General features: G+C 41.2%; 1 protein-coding gene across 2 annotated transcripts in view; it reads left to right on the top strand.

Moving 5' to 3' along the window:
* Positions 1–3,099: 3,099 nt before the first annotated feature.
* LOC116162064 (probable cation-transporting ATPase 13A3) overlaps positions 3,100–6,000 on the top strand; it is a 280,669-nt gene continuing 277,768 nt past the window's right edge. For both annotated transcript variants that reach the window (XM_031475591.1, XM_031475588.1), the window contains exon 1: positions 3,100–3,796. The gene's annotated coding sequence lies outside the window, so the exon portion shown is untranslated. The remainder of the gene's footprint in view (positions 3,797–6,000) is intronic.

The raw sequence follows: 6,000 nt of genomic DNA, 5'->3' as shown, positions 1-6,000 counted from the left end.
ACAGTATTGAAATAAGAAGATTTATGACGTAATCTTGAGGAGGTTTACGTTAACAGTTCAATAATTAATTACGTTTCTGTGACCTTTGCACAGACACTTTGGAATCAAGAGAGCATAATAAGGGTAATTAATATATATAAATTAATAAAATAATTGACGGAAAAGTTCAAAATTGCGGTATTTACAAGACGTCGCTTTCGAAATGCAAAAGGCTAAACATCTCCTCTAAATGAAGCGTTTACCTTATATAAACTTTGTTCAAATGCGGAAAGCGAACGCAGGGAATTTCGGCCGAGCCGGCGTAATCGGTTAATGACGTCCTAAAATCAGTAATTGGTCTTAAAATTAAAATTAAGAGGGACTCCTCACGACTTAATCGGATGTTGTTTAATGCAACACGTTTAATTCGCTACAGTTAATTACATTTACTTTATTGGCCGGATTGAAATTTCTAAAGTCCGAAGTCCAATTAACAGTTATTTAAATGTTGGGATCAACCGGCGGGGTCGGCGATATCCGGCTGATAAACACCTAAGCTGCACGGCCTCGACTGGTTTAAAGCTTGTTTTCATATACTACAATGAAAATCAAAGTCATGTAATAATTAACTAACGGGCTTAAATTTTCATCTTCTAAAAGAGCTTTCGGACGCAACAAAAATAATTGAAATATCTTGACGGGAACGGTTGCAAACGGCGGAATAGTTACAGCTTTTGTTTACGCTAGCGGCGGTTGAAACATAATTAAATCAAGTCTAGAACCAGCACAAATACCTTCGGCACTTTAAACACTTTTCGTAACGAAGCGCCCAACATAAAACGCTTCTAGATACCTGATGTTCATCTACAGAGAGATCACTAAAACCAGAGTTTTTTCAAAAGAAATTCGTGATATCATTAATTATTGTTCTTTGTTCAATACATTTTAAAGCTATACCTTTTATTTTGAAAACGTTTGCATTTGGGCATAATGCTTCTTACAAATTATGCTCAAAATTGAGGGAAAAATTAAAATATCGAATAATATACAGGGTGTTCTATTAAAAAATGCAATATTGGTGTGCCAGGCCATTAAGAGCGGCCCTGTATAATTCAAATTACCTTTGTCTAGTAGACATTAAAGAATCTCAAATCTTTTGTATGAAACTTTTTTTGATGCCTTGTAAATTATCGACCGTTTCCAGACTTATAAGCGACTCTGGTTTAAACACGATTTATGCTGAACTCGCCGTAGGCTGGCTCACCCTACCCCATGGGGGTAAAAAAGACCCCCCACTTTTTTACGGAAATACACGTTTCGAAGTACCAGGTCAGAATCAAACAAAATCTCGTTGTCGGTCTGTCTGTCTGCACTCTCATTTCCGCCTAAACGGCCGAACCGATTGGAACCAAATTTGGTACACATATTCTTAGACATAAAAGGGTTTTAATCGGCTTTAACCGGCCAAATCGGTAGGTGTGGTTTGTTGATTCGATGTGGGAATGAAATTGGATCGCCCCAGATAGATTTCGCACGGACCGTTAATAGAATGGTTTCGTCGTCTTCCGATGTGCAAATTCTCGAGTATCGCGTTCCCAAAAATGCTGTTGGAATTTTCTCCTGGCGTTGCTACGGCGCTACGGTGATGGTATTTGGTTCTCTTTATACTTTTCGTTCTTCTATATATCGCCAGGAAGACGATTCGCTCGGTAACGCACTATTTGGTTGCGCGAAACAAACTAGCGTAGGTTCGCCGCCTGAGAAACTCTTAAATTCTGAGGGCGAATTCACTTGTACTTATACCCTCTCTCCCAGTATCATCTTACTACGACGAAAAGTTTAAACGGTTTGCGCGACTCCTTCACAGGTTTTTGTTAGTTTGGACTTCGAATTTACTATAATGACTCATATCAACCCCTATCATCTGCCTAGATTGCGCAATGCCAACATTCTTATTTATTGAGATATTTCTTTGAAATTTTAACAAGATAGCCATGCCTTTTGGGAGATATTGATAAATGCATGGAAAATACGCTAAAGTTACTCCCCTTAGGGCGAAACCTTATTTTACCTGGGGGGGGGGGGGTAATATCGTGTGTGTTACTTTTGGCGGAAAATAAGAAGGTTTCACATCATTAGGGGTGCAGATCTTCATCGCATTCTCTGGGCGATGAAAAATAGGTGGCTGTATTCTGTGGTTGCCGAGCCGGTAAGTAGGTAATACGTTATGTAGCGAACATTCTAGAAAGTCCCATATACATCGAGGCGCCATGAAAGATTAGTTATCGGCGATAGTAGCAAAATCGGATGTAACTTAATCTTTCCGTTCCGTTCTAGAACAATTGTCGTTTACTACATAAGCAAATTGTAGAGTATTTCAGTCAGTTCCAACTTCGATGCGCCTGAGTTATGTTATAAATAGTAAGTGATAAATAATAATTACTGTTATAAATTAATACATTTTAAGATTGTTGTAACGGTACGCGTATAACTAAAGCGGACTTGCAGGTTCGTTCGTGTTTGTTCATTTTATTGTTCGTGCATGCTCGTTCGTTAGGTGGATACGCACCTTAAGGCTGCGCCTACGAATGCCGAGTGACCCGAACGCCTAATTCCTTGAAGAAAGCTTCGGAGTTATTTCGTTTCATTCAGAATCGTTGCGTACACCTATAAGGGTTTCCAAAAGTTTACAAGAATGTTTTAAAACTTTTGAGTACCTACCTATCCTTTAATAACACCCATAACCCTTAAACGCCCCTTTGGCGCTTGTACATTTTCGAAAGCCCTCAGTGTCCTTTAAATGCCTGAAATATACGAGCATTTTAGCGTTTAAGAGTGCTTAAAGCACTGACTCTAGGACTCCTTAAGGATCTTTGAATGAAAGTTGGGCAGCTCAGTTCGGTCCTGCTCTTTTCCGTACTGTTCACAATTAGTTTATCGCAATTTATCTACTTACTTTAGTATCGTATTGAGGTATTTTTTTTTGTCTAGTACTTTAGCCCGAAATGAGTACTGTGGAAAGTTCCACCGTGACGTCACATATCATTGCCGTGTGTCACACTTTCCAGGTAAACGTGACAACGCCGCCGCTCTGGAACATTTCCATTGCGCAAGCCCACTTCCTATAACTTAAAATTAAAAGCGGAAGGTCCGCACTTGGTGTTCCGTTCGTGTAGTGTGTTATCGTTTCAGTGGCTGTTCCATTTAAAATCTCCCCTCGTCTTTCTTTAAATAACGTGATAATCTCAAATTTGGCGTAAGAAATTTGCCCCCGTTTACGCGCAAACTGCATCCAGGTCGAAAAAAAGGCGCATCGTATGTCAAATTGGGGTGGTATCGTATGACATCTCCCTTAAAAGATTATTATTATTTCGCCACGAAAATGAAGATTTATAAAATGTCGACGTTATTACAGATTGTTAGAAGTCCCGAAGGTATTTTTCGTGTAACAAAACTAATTTAAACAAATTTGTGTAATTGTGACTCATTTAGCGTTTTAAAAAAAAGTGGAAGTGTCTCCGAACAGCCTCCCCGAGATTCCACCCGTTGTGTTTGACTCGAAACTCTTTCAGTCCTGCGATATGATTGCAATCGAAAGTTTCAATTACAATTCCTTCGTTTCCGCTGTACGACTTAATAAAATCAACGCGCTGTGCACGAATAAGATGTCCAAGGCAGAATCAGTCTTCACTCGGCCCAGAGTAGGATATCGAGCAAAGAACGACCCTGGAGACTGACATCGATTTATCAAGAATTGTCACAATGCATTCGCTGCCCTGACATTTACTTGATGTTGAAGGGTTTCCAGGGTTTTGAGGTACGTAGGTAGCGCGTATTTGTCTTTCAGCTGAGGGTATCGTAACGCAATCTTATCGGTGTAGGTTTTACGGCTAAAAGCAAATATTGTACTGAACTGTTTACGAAAGGTACTTAATCGTGGCTCTAATCTAGGAACCGCAATTTCCTTCCTGCTAAGATGCCGAATTTCAAGGCTTCTTACTTTGCTACCGGTCCCCCTATCGTGAACAATTCTCAAAGGAGACCTCGCATCTGACAATAAAATTGGCCTTCTGTTTTTCCACCTTTGATGAATGTGGCTTTAATAGACCAATAAATTTTATTATCTTGATTTTTATTTCCCAGCTCGTTATCTAATTAGTTTTTCTATGGCGAGCCGATGTGCAAGATCTCTCCGTTTCTTGGATTTCGGGTAGCTATGGGTAAGTAACATTGTTATTTTACGGTGTCGAGATAATTTTGCAACTGATGGGGTGGCTCACAGCCCACAATCGTGTCTTTGACACCTTGGAATTGTAACCAAGAGGTCGAGCTACCTTGACACAATATAAAGATGGCTCTGAGCCTCAAAAGCATTGGTCGCCAGATGGCGCAGTCAGTCGTTCAAGAAAGAAATTTTTATAAATACAAACTCAAACTGCAATTCTGTTCAAATTTTAATTAATAGGCACAAATTCGGCCCTCCCCTTCCATATACAAAGCACCATTCGACATAAATCGTGTTTTCTATATGACAGGGGCGAGCCGAATTTATGCCAAACTCCCCTTCGGCTCGCTCGGCATTGGTACAGACTTTAATTGTAAGACAAAAAAATTCAAGCAGAGAAGATTTGATGATTTATCACGGCGCCTACGAATGCCGAGCGAGCCGAAGGCGAGTTCGGCATAAATTCGGCTCTCCCCTTCCATATACAAAGCACCATTCGACATAAATCGTGTCACAGGGGCGAGCCGAATTTATGCCAAACTCCCCTTCGGCTCGCTCGGCATTGGTACAGACTTTAATTGTAAGACAAAAAAATTCAAGCAGAGAAGATTTGATGATTTATCACGGCGCCTACGAATGCCGAGCGAGCCGAAGGCGAGTTCGGCATAAATTCGGCTCTCCCCTTTCATATACAAAGCACCATTTGACATAAATCGTGTCACAGGGGCGAGCCGAATTTATGCCAAACTCCCCTTCGGCTCGCTCGGCATTCGTAAGCGCCGTCATAAATCCTCAAATCTTCTCTGCTTGAATTTTTTTGTCTTATAATTAAAGTCTGTACCAATGCCGAGCGAGCCGAAGGTGAGTTCGGTATAAATTCGGCTCTCCCCTTTCATATACAAAGCACCATTTGACATAAATCGTGTTTTCTATGTGACAGGGGCGAGCCGAATTTATGCCGAACTCGCCTTCGGCTCGCTCGGCATTCGTAGGCTCAGTGATAAATGGTCAAATCTTCTCTGCCTGAACTTTTTTGTTTTGTGACGAAAGTCTGTACCAATGTCGAGCGAGCCGAAGGCGAGTTCGGCATAAATTCGGCTCTCCCCTTCCATATACAAAGCACCATTTGACATAAATCGTGTTTTCTATGTGACAGGGGCGAGCCGAATTTATGCCGAACTCGCCCTTCGGCTCGCTCGGCATTCGTAAGCGCCGTCATAAATCCTCAAATCTTCTCTGCTTGAATTTTTTTTGTCTTATAATTAAAGTCTGTACCAATGCCGAGCGAGCCGAAGGTGAGTTCGGCATAAATTCGGCTCTCCCCTTTCATATACAAAGCACCATTTGACATAAATCGTGTTTTCTATGTGACAGGGGCGAGCCCAATTTATGCCAAACTCACCCTTCGACTCGCTCGGCATTGGTACACTCGTTGGTACAGACTTTAATTATAAGACAAAAAAATTCAAGCAGAGAAGATATGATAATTTATCACGGCGCCTACGAATGCCGAGCGAGCCGAAGGCGAGTTCGGCATAAATTCGGCTCTCCCCTTCCATATACAAAGCACCATTCGACATAAATCGTGTTTTTTTTGTCACAGGGGCGAGCCGAATTTATGCCAAACTCCCCTTCGGCTCGCTCGGCATTCGTAAGCGCCGTCATAAATCCTCAAATCTTCTCTGCTTGAATTTTTTTGTCTTATAATTAAAGTCTGTACCAATGCCGAGCGAGCCGAAGGTGAGTTCGGCATAAATTCGGCTCTCCCCTTTCATATACAAAGCACCATTTGACAT

Source organism: Photinus pyralis, unplaced genomic scaffold (assembly GCF_008802855.1).
Source record: "Photinus pyralis isolate 1611_PpyrPB1 unplaced genomic scaffold, Ppyr1.3 Ppyr1.4_LG10, whole genome shotgun sequence".
In the NCBI taxonomy this organism is placed as follows: Eukaryota; Metazoa; Arthropoda; class Insecta; order Coleoptera; family Lampyridae; genus Photinus; species Photinus pyralis.
The sequence above is the reverse complement of the archived record's forward strand: the minus strand, read 5'-3'. Positions and strand labels throughout refer to the sequence as shown.